Source organism: Pipistrellus hanaki (genome assembly GCF_964339955.1).
Source record: "Pipistrellus hanaki genome assembly, chromosome: 13".
NCBI lineage: Eukaryota > Metazoa > Chordata > Mammalia > Chiroptera > Vespertilionidae > Pipistrellus > Pipistrellus hanaki.
The window spans coordinates 20826458-20851295 of NC_140515.1; the positions used below are offsets into that span (position 1 = coordinate 20826458).

The 24838-nt window shown below is 47.8% G+C and overlaps 1 protein-coding gene across 18 annotated transcripts in view; it reads left to right on the forward strand.

The window, feature by feature from the left end:
- Positions 1–24838, forward strand: part of ERC2 (ELKS/RAB6-interacting/CAST family member 2) — an 877102-nt gene that overhangs the window by 709142 nt on the left and 143122 nt on the right. The gene's annotated exons all lie outside the window — the stretch shown is intronic.

Below are 24838 nucleotides of genomic sequence, written 5' to 3' on the forward strand. Positions count from 1 at the left end.
CATTATAAATTTCACGCATTGCATTTTTTAGGATGTTTTGCTCTTTTAAAGGTTGGCTTTTAGCTGTGAAGAACCCACCCTCTATTTCCATCCTATATGCCTTATAATGGAATGGTGGTGCATGTATTGCCACAGTTATAAACTGGACATTGAACTCTAGTGACATTTGCTGCTGGGACTCACATCTCTCCAGAACACAGCAGGCTGCTTAACACCAAGCCACAGCTCCCTGGAGTTTCATATACCTATGGTGACATGGACCCTGGTAGGCTGTGTGCCATGGTGATCTTTTTATGGTCAAAGAGTACTGAATGTTAGTTCGTTTTCCGGGACAAACATGAACTGTCACAGGGCTGGAGCACCACAGGGTCTGTGATTAGAGAGACAATTCTCTGCCTCTACTTAACAGGCGTCCCTTCCTTAAGTCTTGCTCCCTGTTTCATAGTGGGGCTTGGGGTGAGTTTTAAAACAAATCTGCTGTGTTTTGCCTGTGGGTGTGTTTCATTGCTAGGTTTGAAGCTATCTTAGGTCCCACCAATGAGTCAGGCCACTTCCTCTGGTCCTGCAGGAAAGGCTGGAAAGGCAGACACAATAGCTTTCTGGGAAGTAGAGATGTAACACCTTCTGGATCTTTTTGCCGCCAATAGAACCTTCTTCCTTGCTTCTCCTTTTCCCTGGTGAAGGGGAGAATGGTACCAGAATTGTGTCTTTTCCATGCAAAGTGGCTCCAAAGGGAAGCTTGTCAGTATGAGTACTTGGGGAAACCAGAGAAATTCTCCCTGTGTCTAGGGAAAATTTTAAGAGAAATATCACGTTTACACATCTAGAAAAGCTAATAAAAGAATAAACTGGCTTAGCCGGCATGGCTCAGAGATTGAAAGTCAACTTATGAACCAGCAGGTTATGGTTCCATTCCTGGTCAGATCACATGCCCGGATTGTGGGCTGGATCCCCAATGGGGGCCATGCAGGAGGCAGCCAATCAATGATTCTCTCTCATCATTGGTGTTTCTCTCTCTGTGTCCTTCTCCTTTCCTCTCTGAAATCAATAAAAAAACAAACAAACAAAAAACAAACATAAATTAAAAAGAATAAATTGACCTAAAACAATATTAAATGGGAAGGAAAGGTTTTGTAATATTAAAAATCTGCATGGATGGGGTAGGCAGAGGAAGGCTCTAGAGCACATGTGTCAAACACAAGGCCCGCGGGCCAAATCCAGCCCGCCAGGCCTTGCAATGTGGCCCGCACCGCGCTGTCATCACTGCACTCCGCTGTCAGTTTATGACATTGTCAGTTTATGACTGTTCAGTAAACCATTCGGCCCGCGATTTAGGCTGGATTTTAGATTTTGGCCCCTTCTCTGATTGAGTTCGACACCCCTACTCTAGAGTTTGGGGGGTTGGCATGAGAAGTGTGGGTCCTGCTTGCAGCATTTCTATGGCTGCTTCCGCATCACAGAGGTTAGGGCGTGAGGCTGCATTTCTGTCTTTCCTGAATCGTAAAGATTTTTATTGCTCTTTCGTAAGATTCATGGCATCCACCCTGCCATCCCCCGAGATGGGACCTGGGCTGTCATCCTCAGGGGGAAACTCGTGCCAAAGCCCATGGAAGACCTAGCTCTGCTCATGAATTTCCTTCCCCCAACGCCCTGAGCCCCAGAAAACTACTGTCTTCGGAAAATTAGTCAATATGTAATCCCCCTTAAATATGTTGTAATAAACTTTATAGGCTTCTGAGGAAAACTACTTATCTTTCTTTATGGCTCCCTTAAACAAGTTTACTCAGATAACTTCGGGCTTTTAAAACCATATCTGAGGGTCTGAAGTAATGAGATGCTGGGGAACCTTCTATTTTGAACAGCCGCTGCGCGTTCTGAGTCACATTACAATCTGTGGGGCCCAAGGAGACGTTACATTTACAGCTGAGGATGGATAATAGTGGCACATTAAAAATTCACTGTTTTGAATATTGTGATTTATGGCCCTTATAAAAGAAACATTACAAGACGTTACTTTGCTCAAGCATCAGCAATATACTTATAATAGTATCTGAGGTAGCTGGTGTTTTGGTGCTAAAATGAATCATAATTTAGGAAAAGTAGCTCCAAAAATGACAACAAATCGGAATTAGTGTAGCCACCCTGCCAGCCCTTCCCCTTTTTGCCACTTTGGGCTGAGACATGATTTATTTCTCTCACTGTGATCATTGGGGGTGCTGTTTTCCGAGAGCAAAGTGGACTGGGGAAAATTTGCTTTTCTAACGAGCTCTGACAGCCCCTAGAGCTGGCCTCCCTCCCCCACCCCAACCTCACACCCCACCTGGGCATTATCTGCGTGTCACCCATGTGGTCCACAGAACCCCAGCTCAGAGAGGCAGCACGATCACCGCTGTGAAACGGTCACCGCTGTGAAATTCTTAATGTCTGACCAAGGGTGCCGACAATCTCACTGGGTCCTCTTAATTACATAGTCGGTGCTGCGTGGACCCGCCATATAATCTACCTCCAAATTCTCTCTACTCCCCACCCTGTTGGCTCATCCCTACTCCTCTTTTCTGAAGGCGGGAATTGATCTCTGGCCTGCTTACTGTCATGATTTTCCTACAGAGAGCCCAGGGGATCACATTTCCAGCATGTTGTTGCCCTCTTGGGCCTCCCCGAGATGCATATTCAAACACTGTCCTCTGCCCCCGAATTCTGGGGGGGGGAGATCCTGGAACCCTCACTGCCTTTTCTGTCTTGCTTTGAAAAATATGGGAAAGCAGATATTTAATTCTCTATGACTTTAATTTAGGAAAATCCACTTGAGTGGGGATTATTTGCGTGAACAAATAACTCTTTATGACCATTGAATGGAAGCACTTTCCTTGGCCCCCCAAAAGCACCTTGGTGATGAACATTTACAAGGTGGGGCAGTGAGGGACCAAACCAAGTCGCCTTGTGAGACCTAGTGCCGCGTAGGCCTTGACATTTGAACGTTCCAGCTTTCACTGTAGACTCTCATAATTGGGTGGACATAGACCACAAGGTCATGTTTATTTCTTAAATCACTAGAAAGGAAAACGTCATTTTAGATTGAAAACACATGCAAATTTTTCGGTCCTGGTCCCTTAAAATACAGATGTGGGCATTAACAAGTATTGGCATGGGGCTGTCATGCCAGTAGATGCATCCTGTTCAAAATGAAAAATGGTAGCTCCGTGCCACCAGCACGTGGCCCATGTGACCGAGGGCAAGCGTGTGGCACAGAGTGCTTGGCCCGGAAGGGGTTTTGCGCACCCAGGAGCAGTGCTAGAGGCTGGGAACCCCCTGTGTGCCTCCCCGCAGGGAAAACTGGGACGAAGTGTGTGTTATTGTGGCCTGAAAGTTGATGCTTTCTTGCTTTCCCTTTGTAGACAGGGTCTAGACACTGGGCCTGCGCTTGCCCTGGGGCAAGAGGAATCCAGTGGCTGTGAAGGAAGTCTCGGTAGAAGCCAGGGCTCTTAGTCCTTTCCACCAAAGTCCTGGCTTGTCTGCAGAGTGGAGGCTTTCCTTTACCACTCCTGCTTTTATTTCAGCCTAAACCTCCTATGCCTAAGCATCTCCTCTTCCTGCCATTGTCTACTGAGCCTTCTCTTTCATTTATTTACTCATCCAGTCAATCATTTTTACTTCCTCATCCACTCTTGCATCAAATGGCTAAATTCTTGTTTAGGTAGTGAGAAAGCAATGATGAAGAAGATGTGATTGCTACTCTGTGATTGCTACCAGAATCTTACAATCTGGTTGAGGAAAACAGATCACATAGAATTAAAAATATGAGTGGAATCGTTATACGTTTTTATCATTGCTTTCATGGAAGACAGAAAGATATTGAGATTAACCAAAGGAACCTACTTCCAAAAGGTTGTTCATAGAGCATCTCTCCAAGGAAATGAGTGTTATGTTGGCTCTGAAAGGAGGAGGGCCAGGAGGTGTCTCTGCCAGTATGTGGACCACCCAGGAGATGGTCCCAGCAGATGTGAAAGGGTTGGAGGTGGGAAGAGCTTTATGGTCTGAAAGAGCTTGCAGACTATGACTCTGGGTAAAGAATAAGGCAGTAGGTGAAGATAAAGGAGTGAAAAGAGGTCAGATCATGTAGACCAAGGGAGAGAGTTTGGTTTTAGCCTAAGAAAAATAAAAAAGAAAAGGGAATCATTGGCTTTTAAGCAGGGACACGCCATGATTTGATTGATGTTGTAGAAACCCTGGCTGCTTTGTAGAGGATGAATGGTCATGGCAGGAAGAGCAGAAGTAGGAGCTGCTCTATCGTTTATGAGAGAACTGATGGCGCTGACCCGGGTATCCGTGGGGGAGAGGCAAACAAATGGATAATCTGGAGATGGGACTAGGAAAGGAAGCCAGGAGCACTTGGGTGGGGAGGTAAGAGAAAGGACTACATGGAAAATGCCTCCAGATCTTGGCCATGGGGGTCAAAGCCGGAGCAGGCCATTGCTAGAGGGTGGGGCCCAGGGAGGAATCCAGAGCCCAGACTTTCCTCTGTGTCCAGTTGGCCTGGCCGAGGGAGAGGCAGACTTTGACTTGCCCTGTTTTCCATTTGCCTGTTTGCCCACAGGGGGTTGGGGGTGGAGGAAGGAGGGTCTATCTGGCCTCTCCCTTCAGTGACATACAGGCTGTTGAGTTTACAGCAAAGATGAAGCCTAACATCAAGAGTGTGCAGCTCCTCTGACTCTCAAAGGAAAGGAGAGTGCTTGAGCATCAAAGATGGCAAAGGAAGATCAGCAGTCATGTGTTGCTGAGATGTGTGGGGCATAGTTTTCTATAAAAACCCATGTTCCTGAAGTTGTAGGAGGTTTTAAAGGACCAAGAGAGAACAGCGCCACTGGCTCTTGCACCCCCTGAACTACCTAGGAATCAAGAATTCTGTCAATTAAGGGGCAGCCTTGTGAGATTTTGGCTGCTTATAATGAATGGCTACTATCTTGAAATTCTGAATGTACAGTGGACCCTTGTGTAATGTAGGGATGAGGGTAGCTGACTCCCCACACAGTTAAAAATCTACGTACAAGTTTTGACACCCCCAGGACTTTACAGTTGTCCTTTGGTGTCCAAGGGGATTGGCCCAGGACCCCCTGTGGATACCCACATCCGAGAATGCTCAAGTTCCCTATGTAAGATGGCGCAGAACAATGCATACAGGCAGCCTCTGCATCCATGGAGTCCCACTGGGGCTCACGTAAATGGACCTGTGCAGTTCAAACTTGTGCTGTTCAAGCATCAACTGCTAATTTTCTCTAAGAGAGGTTTTCAGCCTCCTGTTTTAAAGAGTTACAATGAGAAGAAACTAGAAGTAGCCATGAGCTGTTCAGAAGCACCAGTGGCAGGAATCTTTGCTTTGGTACGTGCTTTTGCTATGTCGCCTTCCCCTGTTGCCACTGGTGCCTCTTCTTTAGCAACTCTGCTTCTCTGGAAGGTATCTGTATATTTGCATCTTAATATGGAAGGGGGGGATGGTGGAGAGGCGGTGATGTAAGAGAAAAGTCAGAAGGAGGAAAAATTAAAAGGGGAAATTTATTCCTAGAACCATAATTACATAAGCCAGCTACATAATTTCTAGCAGGTTTAAAGTAGGTGTATCCTGCCAGGGTTGGTGTTTCTCAGTGGTTAGAGCATCAGCACACACACTGAAAGGTTGTGGGTTCAATTCCCAGTCAAGGAAATGTACCTGGGCTGCAGGTTCAATCCAATGCAACTGATTGATGTGACTCTCTCACATTGTTATCTCTCTCTTTCTTCCTCTCTCCCTCCCTTTCCCTCCCTCCCTCCCTCCTTTTCCTTCCCTCCCTCCCTTTCCCTCCCTCCCTCCCCCCTTCACTCTTTCTCCCTCCCTCTATTCCACTCTCTCTAAAAATCATTGGAAACAATGTCTTTGGGTGAAGATGAAAGATGGATAGATGGATGAATAGATAGATAGATAGATAGATAGATAGATAGAGCAAGCAAGCATGTGTAACCTAAAAGCACACCCTCTTCAGTCTCCTTTAATTTTATGACACCTGGGGATAGCAAAGGCAGATATGATGCCTGGAGACCTCAGATTAGTCTGTATCTCTAGCAGAGAGTTTCTTTTGGCAAAACAAACAAACAAACAAACAAATAAATAAATAAAATCTAGTGAAAAGCCAACGAAATTTTAATAAACAATGTGAGCTGATGAATTGGAAGAGAAAAAAGAATAATATTAATGTCTCAGTCCACCGCTTTCTGCTCTCAAGTCCGATGGACTCGGGTGCTGGGTAGAAGCATTTAAGCTGATTTAAGAACAGTAAATAAGTTCTGGTTTGATTTTTCTGGAGCTTGGAAGAGTTACCTGGCAAAGCACTGCATGCTGGCTTGGATGGGACCACACTCTCAGGACCCGAGAGCCAGCTGGGAACTCATAAACAAACAGCAGTGATAAATGAAAGTGGACCAGAGGCGGGAGGAGTCCAGCGAGGGCTGTTGCATCGCATCAGGTCCTCCCCGTGCCAGGGCTGGCGGCCGGGGAGCAGCCCAGCCTCCCCCACCCCTTTGTCATTGCTCTACACTGCGGTGCTGGTCTGGTCCCACTTAACCTCTTTGCTAATGATCTGTAAAGGGGAGAAAAGGACATGTGAGGGAGCGTCATGTCGCAGGTGACACTAATTTGGGAGGCGTTGCAAACACTAGCGAGGTCAGAGGAATCACACAAATGGCCCAAAGAAGGTTAGGAACATGGAGGGAAAATAACAAATCTGAAGTCCAGACACTCACATCTGGTGAGAATTAATCAGATAACTCTGGGTGGGAGGAGGATGGAAAACTGAAAGCTAAAAGAAAAATAGTAAGCCAAGCAGACTCCGGGACATCGGCCATGGGTGAGAGCAGGGAGAAGACAGCACCAATGGGAGGTCGCGCTGTCTGGATGCGAGCAGGTGCCGGGACATGTGTCACCCACTGTGGCAATCCCGCCCGTAACCTATGTCCTTGCTCTTGGGACATCACAAGGTTATGCACCCTCTTTTCCAGAGGAACCCTACCATGACCAGGCAGATGGGAGGGTTTTAAAAGAACCCAACCACTAAGTGATGTCAGGACACTGTTGAGTGTCAGGTGTTGATTCACAACTCCTCATTCCCAGCATTCCAACTGGCAGCAAGGCCTTTTCAGGGAGCGCATAAGAGATGCCTCCTGGGCCATGTAAATGTGGGTTGGCGAAGGCTCACTTCTCCTTCCTAGACCAGTGGCCCAAGAGTAGACACTCTCAGAGGCCAGCTTTGGGAAGCCATCCATTGGTGGATGATGTTAACAAGCTGAGCCAGAACTTTCTCGGCTTTACAGAGAGAGGAAGTCCGCTCTGTCTCTTTCCAACCAGCTCCATCACCCCAACAAAATGGAAACCCAGACAGCAGCATCCAGAGTAAGAGTGTGTATTTAAGGCCCCCACCAACTGGAATGGCTGTATTCCTCTCTGCCACTGAGGCATCAGTTGTCTGGAGGCCATTGGTCACACCCAGATGCCTCTTAATTCTATCCTCAGGGCTTCCCCATCTATGCCTTCCCAGGTAAGATGGCCTCTGCAGGGAGCCTGCAGGCCCCCCTGGCTATCAGGTGACCCCAGGAAATCAGTTCTACAATCTCATTCTGCCAGGGGTGGCCAAAGGCCCTGTTCCTAGGAATGTGCCTATCAGAGCTTTGGGGACAGGAATATGCATTCCCTCTAGCTATGTTTTCCAGAAAATATAATATAAATGCTGGGATTAGCAACACCCAACAACAGAAAACATCTGCCAGGTCCTGGTCTAGGCTGCCCTGCTCTCCCCTGCAGCTCCTACACTGGGCCACACTTGCCTTGCAGTGCACAGGGCTGTTCCCGTGGTGACAGGATCTCTGGGATGCTTCCGTGCTTAAAGAACAGCCCTGCCTGTGGTTTCTTTCCATCTGCAGGAGCTTTCCAGAGCCTGAAGGCCAGCTGGGCTCTTTGTGACCCCACTGTGTGTCCTCATGAGTCCGGCTCCTCCAGTAACGACTGTGGTCGCAGGGCTTGGGCAGCTGAGGACCCGGTCCTTCTCCAAGCATCTCCTTAGCGCCTGGTCACTGTGCACACCCAGGGCTTGATAACAGAGCTGCTGGGATGATACAGAAGGAAGCGTGTCATCATCTCCTTGAGGGAAGATCATTTCTCAGTGAAACCTGTTAGACCCAGAATGAAAAGGCAAAAGCCCACATGTGGCTAAAGAGCCCTCTGTGTACACTGTACCTTCCTCCTTCAGAGGAAAACACAGGACAAGATCTGAAATGACTATCACAGACACCACTTTCACCAGGAAACCTAAATGTTACAGCTAACGCTTCATTTCCCCCATTTATTACTTTTTCTAGGAAACTTAGAAAGTTTGATGAGGAATCAAGAAAAAACATATCTCATTCAGAGAAAGTGCCATTTTAAAGCACATGTTCCTATACGGAGATGGTCGTGCCAATATATACTTGACTCACAGACTCCGACTTTGCCTGGTTTCTGGTGCTGAGTGGGTGGGGAGCACCAGGCTCTGGAGTCACGCAGACCCAGTTCCCATACTGGTTCCACCACTGCTGCTTTCTTTCTTTCTTTTTTTTTTTTTTTTTATTAATCCTCACCTGAGGATATATTTCCCCATTGATTTTTAGAGAGAGTAGAAGGGAGGGATGGGAAAGAGAGAGAGAGGCATCAATGTGAGAGAGAAACATTAATTGGCTGCAACCAAGGTATGTGCCCTTGACCAGGGATTGAACCTGCAACCCTTGGGTGTGCTGGCCGCTGCTCTGACCAATTAGACACACCGGCCAGGGATGCTTCCACCACTCTGATGTGCTGGCCTAAGCTCAAGGCTGTTACTGTTGTTATTTACTCAGTGCCCCATGACTGTCTTTCCATGTTGACATACTGACATCTGTGTGTAATTTTGATGTCTGCTCTGCCCTGGCCAGTCGGAGAGCCTGGCCAGGCTGGGGCGGTCACAGAACAGCCCTTGGGGAGGGTGGGAGCGGCGAACGCTGCCCCAGTGCGACTGCTCTTGGCCCATGTGAGGCTGCTTGTTTCCCACTCAGGTGTGGGCAAGGGAGCGGGTGCCTGTGGCTGCCCGGAGTCAGCGGGTGTGATTAGCAGCCCTGCTGATCCCGGCAACATTCTTCCTTCAGTGCCCTTTGACCTCTGATGTCACTGCATTATTGGAGATGAGTCTGTAATTAAAGGCCTCTGTGATTAAAAGGGGGAGTCCCCTGGCCCTGGTGTTGGGTCCTGGCGAGGGTCTGCAGGTACAGCATTCTGTGGCTGCTGTTGGGTGCACGTATGGTTTACTCATGTGCTTGTTGTATCCCTGGCGCCGGCACTGGCTTGGGGATAGGATGAAAGCACATTAGAGGAAAGCCTTCACGCCCTCTTTGTCTGCAGGCAGGTGACACACCAGGGAATGAAAGCACTTCTGTTTTCTCCCCGGAGAGAAATGACTCAATGACAGGCCCAGCCAGCAGCATCTCCGCCAGCAGCTCCCAAGCTCAGCGGAGCCTGCAGGCCGTGCAGTGGGACCAATGGCAGGAAAGAGCCGTCCTTCTCTCTGAGGGGATGCGGAGGACAGCAAGGGAGAACGAGGAAGTGTTCAGAGCCCAGAGCGCTCCTGTCCCTCTTACACAGCAGGCGGGACTCTGTGCAACCCGATATAGCAGATAAGGCGGTGACTGTGGGTGAGGGTACAAGCCCGGACACGCCGGAGGAATTTCCTCCATGTTATTATTTGTGAAAATTGCGAATGCATGGACGTGTTTGCCGAGGCCAGACTGTTAAGCCTTTTCCACGCTTGGTGGATGAGCGCGAGCACCTGGTTGGAGGCTCGGACTCCCGCTCCTGGAGGCCCCGGGAAGCTTTATGTAACTGGGCACCTCTCCTTGGTGGCCTCTCAGCTTGGGCAGGGACTGGGCACAGGGAAGGGTGAGCTCTCTCCATCTCCCTCGGCTCGTCACTGCCATGCCACAAGCACTGAGGGCAGGGACAGCTGAGGGGAAGCCCTCAGCACCAGCACGTAGCTCTGTGCCAGTCCACCATCACTGCGAATGTCCTCAAGGCGCTGAGGGCTGACACTGCTGCCTCTCCCACTTCTGTGTCACTCACAGCTCCCTTAGCAGTTCAGAGAAAATACCCTTGTCCATTCCTTGTTTTCATCGGATCCCCCCTCAGCTCTGTGAGGTGGAAGGCAGGTAGCACCATGCCTTTCTATAATGTAAAAAAGTGAGGTTGCATCCTAGTCAGTGTTGCTCAGTTGGTTGGAGCATCACCCCCAGACACTGAAAGGTGGCAGGTTCAATTCCCAGTCAGGGCACATACCCAGGTTGTGGGTTCAATCCCTGAGGCTCGTTTGGGAGGCAACTGATTAATGTTTCTTTCTCTCATCAATGAAAAACATGTCCTTGATGAGGATTATATTTTTTTCAGTGAGATTCCAACTGTTGAGATTTTTCCAGAGATACAGAGATAGGATATGGAAGGTAGGACATGAACTTAAACATCTGACTCTTGGTCAACTGCTCCTTCCCCTGTAGTAGTAATTCCCTTAAGATGCTTCTTAGAGAGCTGATGGTATTGGATGAGACACTAGTTTTTAAAAATTGTAATGAAAGCATTCTGTGTTCAAATATGTTTGGAAGCATCTGGATTAAGCAGAATGAAGTCGGTTTCTCCATTGCAGGCCTTCACAGAGCCTTTGGTAGGCCGGGTCCTCAGGCAGAGATGAGCCGGGCAAACCATGGCCCACCTGTTCACCCCCAGCGGCTTTTGTACAGCCTACAAGCTACAAGTCTCTTTATCTTTTGAAACTTTTGGGAAAACCATCAAAAGATTATTTTGTGAAATATGTTATGAAATTCCAATTTCTTTGTCTATCAGTATGATTCATATTGGAGCATGGCCATGTCCACTGGTTTCTTTGCTGCCTTTTGCTGCTTCTGGACTGCAGTGGCCGCTGAGTGGCTCTGGCTAGGCAGCATGGGGCATGCTCTCAGCCTCACCCCGCGCTCAGCACAGTACAGCCGGCAGCAGGGCAGTGAGGCCTGATAGCACACTGAGCCCCATGTTTATCACCCATCTGTGTGGACAGACATTTCAAAGGTGAAACAGAAAATACTGCTCCAGGCCAATAGCAACGCATAAACATTTGCAATAGATTTGATGACAGATTCATGTTTTCCAAAACCATAAAGGCAGCCAAGTAGGGCCCCCTTTGCCTCCTCTCCATCTCAGGGTGCTTCACTTCTCCCCTTCTCCTCACACCTTCTTTCACCTCATCTTCCTCCTCCCGTCCTTTCCTTTCTCATGAGTAAAATGTCCATCTTGCATGTGGGAGTTCATGGAGCGAGGGTGGGAGCCCTGCGTCCCAGATCTGTTCCTTAGTGTCACATCATACTCTCTGAGCCTCAGTGTCCTCATGTGCAGAGGGAGGGTTTCTGTGAAGATGAAATAAGTTAATCCCTTAACATGCTAGCCCAGGGTTGGTACATGGTAAGCACTCAACATTTGCAATAGACTTGATGACAGAGAACAATTAAATGAAGTTATTCCCCCCTCACCCCAAATTTTATTCTTCTTGTTAGTAGACATGTATTACCAAAAATAAAAATAAAAATAAAAATGCACTCATTAGATTTTGAATTTCATCAACAAAAAAATGTAAAAATGTGTTTTCTTTCTTGTTATATAAATAAATACTTACATAATATTCTTGATTTTGCCTTTTGGCCCACAACCTAAACGATTTACTATCTGGCCATTATAGAAATAAATTGCTGAGCCCTGGCTTAGGAAGTGGCTGGCGTGTGGAAGGAGAGGGCAGCTCTCACTTTTACTGACCTCATAGCCCCAGTGCCACTTCCCTCCTGAAGGCAACTGGCTAAAGGTCCCAATTTCTCTTTGTACATCTCATGAGATACTGCATCCAGATGCCCATCACGTTCCAGGTAAACACTGGGCAAACATAGCTGCCGCACATAGGAAGGGAAATGAGTTTCAGAGGTGTGGGGCCTCGTACCTTCTCCTTTTCAGGCCATGCATCCCTTTGGCATAGGGTGCTGTGAGCTCCCAGTTAACTACCCCGAACAACCCCCAACAGTGGTGGTAGCTCCCCCTGCTAGGGCAATAGCCCATCTTAAAGAACAAAGAGAAGGCAGGTGTCAGCATAGCTGTCCCCAAATATATTCTGGGGACTAATTCTGTACGGGGGTCTGGGAAGAAACAGGCCTAGAACAATAAATGCAGCCACCCAAGCCAAACCCTTTCTTTCTCTCAGTGTGATAACTAGGTAGGTCCTGCCAGATGAGGAAACAGGCACAGAGAGGGGACGTTCCTTGTCTAAAGTCACACAGCTCAGGATGTCAAAGCTGGGATTTGAACCAGTTGCCTCTGACTCCAAAGCCCCACTCCAGCACTCCCCAAGGTGACCCTTTCAGGTCTCTGCTTCAGTCTTCAAGCTCTGCACTCAGTACCCTTTCGTGGGAAAGAGAAGATAGGCCTGTTTTCCAAAAAGCATGCAGACAGCCAACAAGGGCTCCATTTGCCTCCTCTCCATTTCTGGATGTTTCACTTCTCCCCTTCTCCTCACACCTTCTTTCACCTCATCTTCCTCCTCTCGTCCTTTCCTTTCTCATGAGTAAAATGTCCAGCTTGCACTTGGGAGTTCATGGAGCGACGGTGGGAGCTCTGCCCCCGAGATCTGTCCCTTAGTAGCTGTGTGACTTTGAGTCTCTCTGAGCCTCAGTGTTCTCATGTGCACAGTGGGGGTTCTGGTGAAGATCAAATAGGATAATGACTTAACATGCCAGCCCAGGGCTGGTACAGAGTCAGCATTCAATAAATACTGGCCCATGTTGTCTTGTTTTCTTCCCACTATCCCCTCCTTTGATACCTTCTTCACTGACCACCTCTGACAGTCTTGCAGCATCAGGATTTCTGGAATTATTTATCAAGTATCTGCTGGTCATTATAAAGATCTAAACGTTTGGTCAGTGACTGTCTCCTGAGACAGGGTGGGGGTTGAGGGGCCACTGAGCACCAGTCTGACCACTGTCACTACTTTACGTGGATTCACATCCTCAAAGAAACAAATGCAGTCGGTCTCTTTGGGGTTCTCATGCTTTGGACCAAAAGCCGCTTTCACAGAATGGGTTGGACCTAACTTTCATAGCAGCCAGCAAACAGCCTAGGCCACAAAAAAATCCGCACCCACAAATTCAAAAGCCCTCCGTATACAGTCCCAATAAACTAGTATGGTGAACAGCCAATTGGAATCAGGTACCCGGAGGAGCTTAAAACTTCTCAGCTGTTACCAGAACCGTCACCATGATGTGAAGTCAGGAGGAACTCCCACAGAGGCCATAAAGCAAGTGACAGTACAAAGAAATGCTAACGCTGCCTTTCTGCTTAGATATGTGTACAATTTTATCTTGTCTGATCCGGAACAGATAAAGGAAATATTAGAAACAGCTTGTTGAGAAAGGCAAGGTTGCATCTTTCTTTCTTTCTGCAGAAAAGCGTGTACACACTTGTGGGCCCCGGCGTGTTCTTAGAGAGGCCTGCAGAGCTGCGCAGGCGGCGCTGGTCCAGGGGATTACGAGGCCTTTGTGTTTCATGTTTCATGGTTGCCGGCAGCTGGCATCTCTCAGAACGCCCGTGAAAAGTGGGCAGAGCTCCTTTGCAAACTTTTGAGTAGAGGGTTAAGGGAACTTTGTGTGTGACGCTTAATCTTGTTGGGAAATTTTAGGGTGAAAAATGTAATTACATCTGAAATGCCAACAACCCAGGCCAAAGGAATGTCTCCTCTTTGGAAAGTTCTTTGTTGATGAGATTAAAAGCTAAGCTCTCGTGCTCCTGCCTACAAATTATTCTGATTATTTGAAAAGAAATGAAAGAAGACACTGGGAGGGAAGAGCGCCACATACCTCATTATGTAGCACTTAACTAATGCTCACCCGTTTAGCAATTAGTTCAACAAATATTTCTCGAATATCTACTGTGTACAATTCCACAGCAGTTGGACAGAAACAGCCCCTGCTCTCCTGAGTCATTTTACCCAAGTCAGACCTATTCTTAATTATCTGTCAATATAAGGCTCTAAGAAGAGTCCAAGGACTCCGCACTTTAGCCCAGGGCAACTTGATCTTGCATGACCCACATTGCTATTCATTCTGGATAGCAGAAGGTTAGCACGGGCAGTTCGGTTGGCTGTCATAGGGCTGTATGATGAGGCCTGAACACCAGGGTCAGGAGCCAAGATGGGTAATGCACAAAGGAACTAAAAGAAGATAGGAAAGTGACACCATGACATTTAAATGTGGGGTTGTGGTCAGTTAACAGATGCCAATGGAGTCTTATGAGCCTTGTGGCCATGGAATCCCAGTCAAGACAAGGAGCAGAGACAGAGAGCGGCCATAACTCCGGTTAGTCTTGTTCTACCCCAACATGTAGGTGTGGGGTGTCCCACTTTACAAAGAAGAGACTAAGTCACGCCCCGAGGTCATAGGGCTGGGAGGTGGAGGGTCCAGGCTGGAGCCCACGTTTGTCCTTCACCACCATGCTGTGCTCTTGTTTCAGTGTGATGTGGCCGCCATGTGGCAAAGGGCTCTTCCCTCCCAGCTCCTAAAACCACACACCAAAGTCTCTCCCCAAGTGGGGTAAGTTCCAAGAATTCATAAGTCAGCTGACTCAGGGTTGAGAAATCAAAGAGTGGTAATATATCTGATTGATTATGGATTGTACATACTGTATAATGCATACTGTCCATGTTAAGCCATGTGTTGGGTGTCCAAACTGAACCACAAGGCCTGTCACGTTGCTAAAGTTTCAGTGCTCCTGGGGAGGGTTGGGGAAACCATTAGAAGACAATAGCTATAATGTAATAAGGAGAACAGTAATATAGAATGAAAACTTAACAAGGCATTGATTGATCTTGGGTTCTGATGCTTCAGGAGAAGTGGTTTTGTTTAAAAAAGGACAAGGAAAGGAAATGCCCATCGCACGAGGCTGTTTTGAGGATTAATTCCACCAAAGCATGCAGTGTCTGGCCTGCGGTAAGCACTGTGTAAATGCCAGCGGCATAGGTAAATGGAGACCTTGGAAAAGATTCCAAAAGGAGTTTCTTAAATACTTTTAAAAAGGTTTTAGAGAGAGATGGCCTAAATTTTTTCTTCTGCATGATTTTGCTTTGAAACAAGTTTCCTTGTACATTGTACCTTGCCTTTTGTGCGTGTGCTAAGTGCCTAAGTCAGCCATTCATAAACCGAGGACGCCGACCTCAGCTAAAATTGCAGCTGGGACAACTGAGCAGCAGCTACTGGAGCCCGTGGCCAGGTGCCTCGCTCCCAGCTTTGGAAATAATGAGGGTAACTATCCTGAGGGTGACACTGTGTCAGGCACGGTGTGGGGACTATGAGTCTCGTTTTGGAGATAAGAACTCGTTACCCTGGAGAGTTTAAGTAAATTGCCGCAGGTTGTGGAATAGTGAGCCATGGAGCTGGAATTCACACGTGGGCAGTTTGTCTCTTCTGGGCACACTCCGAGAAGGGATTTCTCAACCTCAACGTTATTGATGTTTGGGGCTGGACACGTCTGTGCTGTGCATACGTGCATTTCAGGATGTTACAGCACCCCTGGCCTCTGCCATTAGAGACCAGTAGCGCCCCTGCACCCAGGTTTAACAACCAGAAATGCCTCCAGCAATGGTGACTGAAGGTCCCCAGAGGAGCAGGATTGCCCCTGGTTGAGAAGCTCTATTCCACACTCAGATACGCTCTCCGTGTGTGGCCCTGGAAAATTCCTGGAACTGACTTAGGGCATTATCAGAGTTTGACCCACAGACTGAAGCAATTTCATAGACTTTGCCGCATGAACCTACTTTCTGCGCCACTTGGGGCAAGCGATGCTTTCTCATAGAGGTGGGGAGGAAACGAATGTCTGAAAGGCTGTGCGTGCATTAGTGTGGCAGGTAGAGATCCAGAAAGGTGATGGCTGCCAGTGACATAGAGAGGAATGCTGATCTGGGAAGGGACACACACCTACCACTGAGAACCCAGAAAATCTGAGTTTGTGGTTGAACAAAACTTGTTCAAACCTCTATTCCACTGATGGGCTGTGTGACCTCAGGCCAGTCATTTAACCTCATTGCCTCTGTTTTCTCCTCTACGAAACCTCGTGGTTGTGTGATGAGTTACTAAAAGTGCCTGGCAGGTTTACAGAGAGGGCTCAGTAGATGCTAATCGGTTGTCCTGGCCACTCCACCCGAGGCTGCGACGTTTGTGGTTAAGAAGACAGGATCTGGACTCAGACTGCCCAGGCATCAATCCAGTTGGGCCACCTGCTAGCTGTGTCATCTCCATTGAGCGCCTCAGCCTTTGTGAGCCTCAGCTTCATTTCTCATTCCTACCTCCCAGACTCAATGGGAGGGGGCCATGAATCGGGGCACACAATAGAGTCTTCCCACGTTAAGCTTTGTACGTATTAGTGTGCTAGGGCTGCTGCAGTGAAGTGTCACCCACGGAGTGGCTTAAACAACAGAAATTGATTGTCCCACAGCTCCGGAAGCTAGACGTCTAGGGGTCGGCAGGGTTGGTCCCTTCTGAGGGCTGTGACAGAGAATCCAGTTCTTGCCCCTTCTCAGCTCCTGTTAGTTGGCTGGAAGCCTTGGCATTTCTCGGCTTGTGGATGCGAGACCCCAGTCTCTGCCTTTGTCTTCACGTGGGGTCCTCCTTGCGTGGGTGTGTCTGTGTCCAGATCCCTTGTTTTTACACGGATGTCATTCATGGTGGATTAGGGTCTTCATCTTAAGGAATTGCATGTGAATGACCTGTTTTCCATTCTGAGGTACTGGGGGCTGGGATTTCAATATGAAATTTGAGGAGGCACAACTGAACTTATAACAGGATCCTGTGCATCTTTTTCAAAAGGTTTCTTCCAGCTCTGAAGTCTCATGAGGGGTTGTTAAGGTCTGAGCGGTTTGGGGTGACCAAATCCATGAACCTCTATGAGCAGGGGAAAGAGCACTGTTTGAGGAGTCAGAGATTGTGCCAGTCAAAGGAAGTGTCTTGGTTTTATTTTACTTTTACATCGTCTCTACTTGGTTGGACCTTGTCTACGATGACCGCCTCCTACACCTTCACCCCCATCTGATTGTGCAGATTGAAGAGGGATGTGGTTGTAAAGACGATGGTTCTGTCTGGGAGCATTATTATGATGCTTATTATTCCTAAGGAATAAAGGGAAATGCTGATTCCCACATGGGGATTCGGGCTGGTAATGGGGCCTTGCCTCTCCCCTTCAAACGCAGGCCTGCTGCCGTGCTTCCAAAGCTCCCTGTGTTGTGAGATCTGAGCAGACTTGATCTTTCAGGTTTACCTTAAATATTGTTTCCATTTTGAAGGCTGTCATGTGGGTGTACCACAAAGAGAGTCTGGTGTGCCCCCACCCCTGTCTCCCTCCCCCCTCCCCCAGGCCGGGGCTGCAGTGTGTAGGCAATAAGGGAACACTGGGAAGAAAGAGAGAGCCTGAAATGGATCCCGGCGCTGGGCCTGTGTGGAGACAAAGCAGGATGTAAGTAAAACCATTACTTCTCCCTCCTGATCAAAGGCACGATGGTAACCCCGCCCCTCCTCCCCACCACCCAGCAAGCAATTAACACAGCCTGGCCTCCCCTCCCAGGGCCGCTCTGGCTGATCAGCGCTGCAAAGTGGGAGGCCGTGTGTGCCCAGGTGGAATGACACCCCCGCCTGCACACAGAACACATTATGAAACTCTCCGATGGGGGAGACACACAAGCCGAAGTGGTTGTTGACGGATCACTCTTTTCATCTGCATTCGGTGGAGACGTGGGTGGAGACGTGAGCTCAGAATCTGCCTCAACGTAAAAGGTTAACATCGCGGGAATCCAGGAGAGGGTGCCTCTTGAATTTTACAACCACCGGGAAGCCTATGAAAGGCAGATCTGAGTCCTCAGGTCTGGGTGGAGCGGGAGAGTCTGCATTTCTGACAAGCTCCCAGGTAGGCTTGCCAGACGGAGAGAGGGAGAGGAAAAAGCTGGCTTGCCCAGTTAACTTTGAATTTCCTCTGTTTTATCTGGCAACCCTCCTCCCAGGCGAGGTTAATGCTTGCTGGTGTGTGGACCGCACTTTGAGTGGCAAGAGTGTACATCATCAAAACATAAAAATTGGATGAAAACACAAGGCTTGAGTGAGTGGATGCACATCTGGTACAATTTAAAAACAAGCTCATGGTTCACAGGATCGTCACACTACAGCATGTGTCTTGGTTATTGGCAGAAACAGACCAATAGCGGCTGAGAAGGAACACGCAGCTCTGGAAACGGGGTTCCCTGCCTTCCCGGGCCCGGAGTCCTCGTGTTTGCTTTTTGTATTTATTTGCGTAGTCCCTTATTTACTGTTGGTACATCTAAAGTGCAGTTGTGGCTTTCGGAGTAGAAAGGGGCCTGAGAGAGCTAAGGACAATGCAGTTGTATGCTGATGTGCAGATGGCTTGTTTCATCACTTTCTGCCTCTCTTCCAAGTCCTCCCTTCGAAATGGAGGGGCCACCATCACTCCTCTTGCAGCTCAGCCCCTGACAGGTGATCTGCAGAGGAGGTGGGGGCCCGGGCTTAGGTTTACTCTGACATTTGACATGCAAACCCGAGGCTCTCTGTTCCTTTGAAGCTCAGAGAACTGGTTCCAGCTCCTTTGAGGCCACTGAGCCACCTGAGCAGCCACTTACAGATTGCCAGAAGGTTGACCCTGAAAGGCAGATTAGCAGTCATGTATTCCAGCCCCTGATTCCACTGATGGAGGGGCAGAGCTGTGGGGAACTTCCCCTCCTCTGAGCCCCTTCCTCCTTCTCTGGCTGCTCGGGCTGCTCTGTATTAGAGCTTTTTTTCCACGTTGGAGTTGGAGTCCGGTTTTTAGGATCTGTTTTTCAGGGGCTTGTTTTGTTCTGTTTTAAAGTAGAGCAGGATTGTCTACATTTCAAACCCTCCTTGCCTGTACTCTGTAACAGAAACTACTTCCCTCCTGTCCATCCATTCTGGAGACTGGGTTGAATCTTGTATCCATCACGATGTTAGTATGCTTGCTTTAATTCACCAAAGACAGACACCATACTTTCCCAAATTAAATAGTGTGCCAATAGTTTTATTCTACAAGTATAATGTACCAGGTCTGTGGAATGCCACAGTCATTCAGAAACTAGAGGACAAATAGCCCTCTCTTGTCTAGCCTGTGTTATGCTTAGCTCTATATGGCAGTGTCAGCTGAGATATTCACAAGTTGTTCACTGTAGCACATTGGTAGACTTTAATTTATGAATCACTTTCCAAAAAGATCATTTCTCGGTGGTATTATTTAGTCTACAGTTAATTCATGATTCAGTTCTCACTGTAAAACAATGAAGTAAACAATGTGAGACCCAAATGTCCCTTTCCCTCTGCGCCCCAACTGCACACTTCTCCCCAGAACAATATAGATGTGCTTACAAATACATGCACGTTTATAAGTGTCCTTTGTAGCGCACATGGGATCATGCTATACTGATGCTTCTGTGCTTTGCATTTTTTCACTTAACAGCATATCTTGGTAAACCTTCCATTTTAGTATATGAGTCGCCCTCATTCTTTTCTAATAGCTAGAGGAGTATTCCATGGTGTTCCCCTGCCAAGGTTCATTTAACTACCCACAGTCGGTGGATATTTATATTATTTTCCATTTTTTGCTATGACAAATAAGACTGCAGTAAATAGTGTTGTGTACATGTCTTTGGGCAGATGTGCCAGTACTGCTGTAGATTACAGACTCAAGAGTTTTAATTTTCTGCATCAGATGGATTTGATAAACTGATGAGAACAGGATTCATTGCCAACTGGCAAATGTATTCCAACCTGCGTCTCGAGTTTCTGGGCCCACGCTGTCCTGTTGGAATAACTCAGGATTGCCTGAGAGCCTTCCATGTTTGGACACTGCTGGCTCAGATTTTGAAAGTTGGAGCTGAGCCTCGTAGATAAAAACCTTAGAGTTACAATATTTAAATGCCTTAAAATGGTATGGACTTCAGTGAGCAGAAAGTGGAAACGAAAGGAATCAGGGGAGTTTCCCTGATAAATGGCTTAACACCTCCACAGTGAACAGAAGATGAGTCTGTTAGGAAAGGGTGGTCATTGCTTTTGAAAGTAACTTTTTCATGTTTTTCTTCCCTGCTAAGCCAAATCTACAAAATAGTCAAAACTTAGAACCTGGTGAGTGTGCTGTGTTGACTTGAATGTTGCTGCAGGTTTTCAAGTGTAACTAACAGTGTGTGGTGGGCAGAATTTCAAAGATGTCTCCCCAAGACTCCCATCCCCGGGGAGTCAAACCTAAGCTAGGCATGGGGTGAATTAAGGTTTCTAATGAGCGTATCCTGGATTATGCAGGCAGACCCAGTGTAATGAAATGGGCCCTTGGAGTGGAAGAGGGAAGCAGGAGCTTCAGAGACCTATGGAGGAATAGGAAAGAGGGATGGGAAGGGAGGTGGAAGGAGAGGTCAGAGGGACACTATGTAAACAGAGTCTTTTGAAGGTGGAGGAAGGGTCCACGAGCCAGAGAATGCAAGAGACCTCCTGACGCTGAGGTTGACTCCCAGTCAACAGTCCACAGGGAAAGTCCTGCAGCTCCAAGGAACTGGATGCTGCCAAGGACTCCAATGAGCTTGGAGGTGGATCCATCCCCAGGGGGGCAGGAAAGACTGCCACCTGCCAACACATTGGTTTTGGTCTTGGGGGACCCAGGGCAGAGAGATCAGAAAATTACTTAACATGTGGTGACTTTTCATGGCAACAATAGAAAACCAGCCTCTACGAACTGACACCTATGCGTTGAACAGCAGAAATGTGCCCGTAGGGCAGGCTGGTGCATTGCTTACTCCCCGGCCTCTGAAGTAGGGTGGGGACCAATGTTCTAATATGAAGAAGAGCTCAGATGTGAGAGGTGCTGTGATCGGTGCTTTAGGTACATTGGCTGCCTTATTCTTTACAGTAGCCCTACAAAGATTGGTGCTTTTATCATCATCTACATTTTACAGATGAGAGACCAAGCCTAAGAGAGCTTAGGACCGTAGGCAGGGGTCAAATGGCTTATACATGGCAGGGCTAGGACTCAAACCGTACTTATGGGACATACACCCAAGTCTGTTCACATCAACACTATTTCACAGTGCACCACTGTAACACCCCTCCCCCCATAAAATATGGGGCTAAATCACTGATATTTAAACGCTTGCTAAACGTTCACATCCAGGAATGCCTTTTGTCACATAAAGGCCCCCTGACCTTGTTTTGGTGCCCTTGGAATCCTATCCTGACGGATGCTGAGCAAGGAGGAAAAAAATCAAAGTTGGGCGGTCAAGGAAACAAGAGACTCCTCTCCCCTGCCCCGGGTTCTTCAAGCCAAAGCATAGTGCACACTCTTATATTTCTCTTCAAGTCCTTGGAGGTCCCACTTGCTCTAGATTGTATCAGAGATTGCACTCTCTTCCCTGCACCAGGCACTCAATTCCAGAGGTGTAAGTTGTGCTGGAGACATTTTTATGCCTTGAACATAAACAAAAGGAGCCAAAAGGGGTATCAAGTGGAGCAAGTGTGGGGCATAATTGACAGTTTATCTGGGAAGGGAAGTGTGCGGGATTTGATCTCAGTTGTCTGTATAGAAAGTGTGACCTCAAACTCAGTCAATGCAAAGTCTGAGCATGCAACAGACTCCTTCTTGCATGTATTCACTCACATATTCAGACATTAAACAAATATGTACTGAGCTTCTCATGGACCAGAGTTTGCATTGGAAACTAAAGATACATTGATGAATAAGATGAGTTCCATGAATCTTTCAGGCTAGAAAAAGAAGAATGGATAAGCAAGCAATTGCAGGCTGGTATGAGAAATGCTGTGGTGGAGAAGGTACTGGATGCCATGAAAATATGTGGAAGAAATGCCAACTGCAGATTTAGAAACCAGAGGCAGTGGCCCTAAACTGGGGCCTAGAGGAAAAGTAGGAGTTAGCCAGATACATATGAGACTGTCCCCAATGGAGGAATGCCATAATGGAGGTCTGATCTGGAAACATGCATTGTCCATAACTTGATCTGGAGTATAGAAGGCAAAGCGGCAGAATGACAAAGGATCAGGCTGAAGATATCAGTAGAGACTGACGTTAGAAAGGCTTTCTACCATTTTAAGGGGACTGAACTTTATTATATGTAAACTTGGAAAGCAATGGGGAGTGGGGGAGCTGATCAGACATGATCAGATGTGGATGCTTTAGACAGCTCTCTCTAGTGGAAGAGTTAGAAAGGGGTGAGGGAAACCACTGGGAGGCTAGAGAATGTGGTATGTGTAAAGGAGAGTGAGATTAAGGATGGAGAAAGGCAGTGAGATTCCATGGATATCTGGGAAAGAGTCAAAGGGATTTGGTGGCAGCGTGGAGGGAAAAGGGAGTCTAGGATGACAGCCAGGCTTGCCTTGGCTGAATCATCATCCAAATATCATTCTGGCTGACAGGCCCGAGCTGTGGTCTGCAGAGGTGAGAGAGGATTAAGTCCGTAGTGTGTGGAGGCCTGAGAAGGAGGGGATCAGCCAGGAAGCACATCTTCCTCGGCTGCCTGGGGCCCAGCTCCGTGTGGATGGTGTCGGGACTTCTGAGCAGATGATGCCTTCATATTGTTTGGAATATGCTGACAGAAGGATAAAAGCTTTCAGGAAAACAAAGTCCTGATCCCTTACCAAAACAGAAAATGACACGCAGTTTCAAACGTTCTCTTTCTGACCCTGGCCCTTGTTTTCTGCAGAGAAGAATGCCTTTCCCATTGACGGTGCAGTGCAGGGTGCTCTGTGGGCCCCGGGAGGGGTCAGTGCAGCTATCCTCTGCCCACCTCTGTGCCCTAAGGCCCTGTGATGTCGGAACAGGGCTCTTGACTCTTGGTATTGACATTTCACATCAGGACTGCCAGTCAGCTGGGACTGGGCTCTGGGATGAGCCAGCGAGCCCGAGGCTTAGTGGCATGTGCTTGGTTAAACACCTGTGGCTGCTATGACTTCACGATGGGTCAGGACCACTCGGATCCACTTGCACCGTGATGGGCCTTCAGCCCATTTCTTATGACTTTGGCTCTGCAGCAAGGAAGTGAGATTTTCCTGAGCAAGTATATGAAATGCATTCAATGCCTAGCAATGGCATCCAGCTACCATCTACTGCTTTGTTTTTGCACATAATCTGCCTTCCTCTTTTCTGATATCAGCAGCCAGATTTTCGTTGGTGAATTCCTTTCCTTTTTTGCAGTTCTGGGCAGTTTACCTTTTTGCCCAGCACTGTGTCAGATTAGGACACATGACTCAAGCCCGCCAATCAGCATCCTCTACCCCAGCCCCAGATTTGATCACTCAGAGGGAGTTATCCCTTGGGCCACTATGATTGATTCAGGGATGGGCACATGACCAGTTAAACCAGTGAGTCTCAGCTCTGAGACTGGGTTAGGACTGTTTGGAGAAAGAAATGCTTGTTCTATGGAGCCATAAGATGACATAGTGATGTTTGGGGTGCCCTGAGCCATAGCATGAGGAGAGGCCTGCCTGAGAAGGATGTAAAAAGAGAGGGAGGGAGGGAGCGAGGGAGAGAGAGAGAGAGAGAGAGAAGCAAAGACAGATCCTTGGGATTCTTGTTTGATTTCCTGAATCAATCTTGCCTAAAGCCAGACTAGTCCTGAATAATTCAGTTATAAGAACTAACAAATGTCTTTTTAGTAAGCCAGTTTGAGTCCTGGTGAATAGAAATTGTGTCCATTATTGAGTCCTGGTTCAAGTCAATTTAGCAATTATTTGAGATCTATGATGGGAGCTATACCTCGGAGCTGCAAGAGACACACTGCATGATATAATCACAGCCATAATTATTGTTCTGTTTATTGGACATTTCCCATTGTCAGACACTCCTCGGGGCTTTATGCACATTACGTTAGTTATTTGATCCTTTGAGCAGACCTTTGAATTACTTGCACTTTCAGAGGAGGAAACCTAGACCCAGGAAGATTAAGAAATACATTCAATAGAATAAGAAGAATAAAAAATAGCTAGTCACTGAAGAGGTAGGCTATGGGTGTGGTCTACTAAGGCTCCAAAGCCTGTGCTCTCGATTTCTTTGTGAAATATCCCATTTTTACATGAGAGCAACTAATTTGAATTCTTTTAAAGACTCAGCAGGTCAGACAACCAGCCTACGTAACTGAAACTGCCTTGGAGCTTGCTTTACCATCTCTGCCTTAAAAGCTGCACAGGATTTGAGGGGCTGAGTTTCAGTCTTCCTGGGAGCAGGTCCCACACCAAAGATGCAGTACAAGCAGGTTATTTAGGATGGGACCCCAGAAAACATCATAGGGCGTGGGACAGGCGAGTGGGACAGGGATGGGTAGGCCAATAAAGGGGTGTTTTCAAGTCATCGCTGGGTTACTAGTGACTGGAGCTTACCCCCGCAGAGGGCTATCAGTGTCAGACACGTGCCACAGAGTCACCTGCTCAAAGGTGAGGAACTGGGCATGTGTGCACACCACCTGTCAGTCGCTGGCTGAGAGCTGCTCCAGGAGCCAGAGCAGGGTGGGCCCTGGGACCAGAGAAGCCCTCGGGCAGCGACAGGCCATGGTCAGCAGTTGGAGGAGGGTGGGACACCCAGAGAGGCAGTGTGAGAGGGGCAGAAGGAAGCAGCCAGTACCAGCCACTGCACCAGCAGGAGTGCAAGAGACCCTTCAAATGTCCCCTCCATCCCCGCAAATCG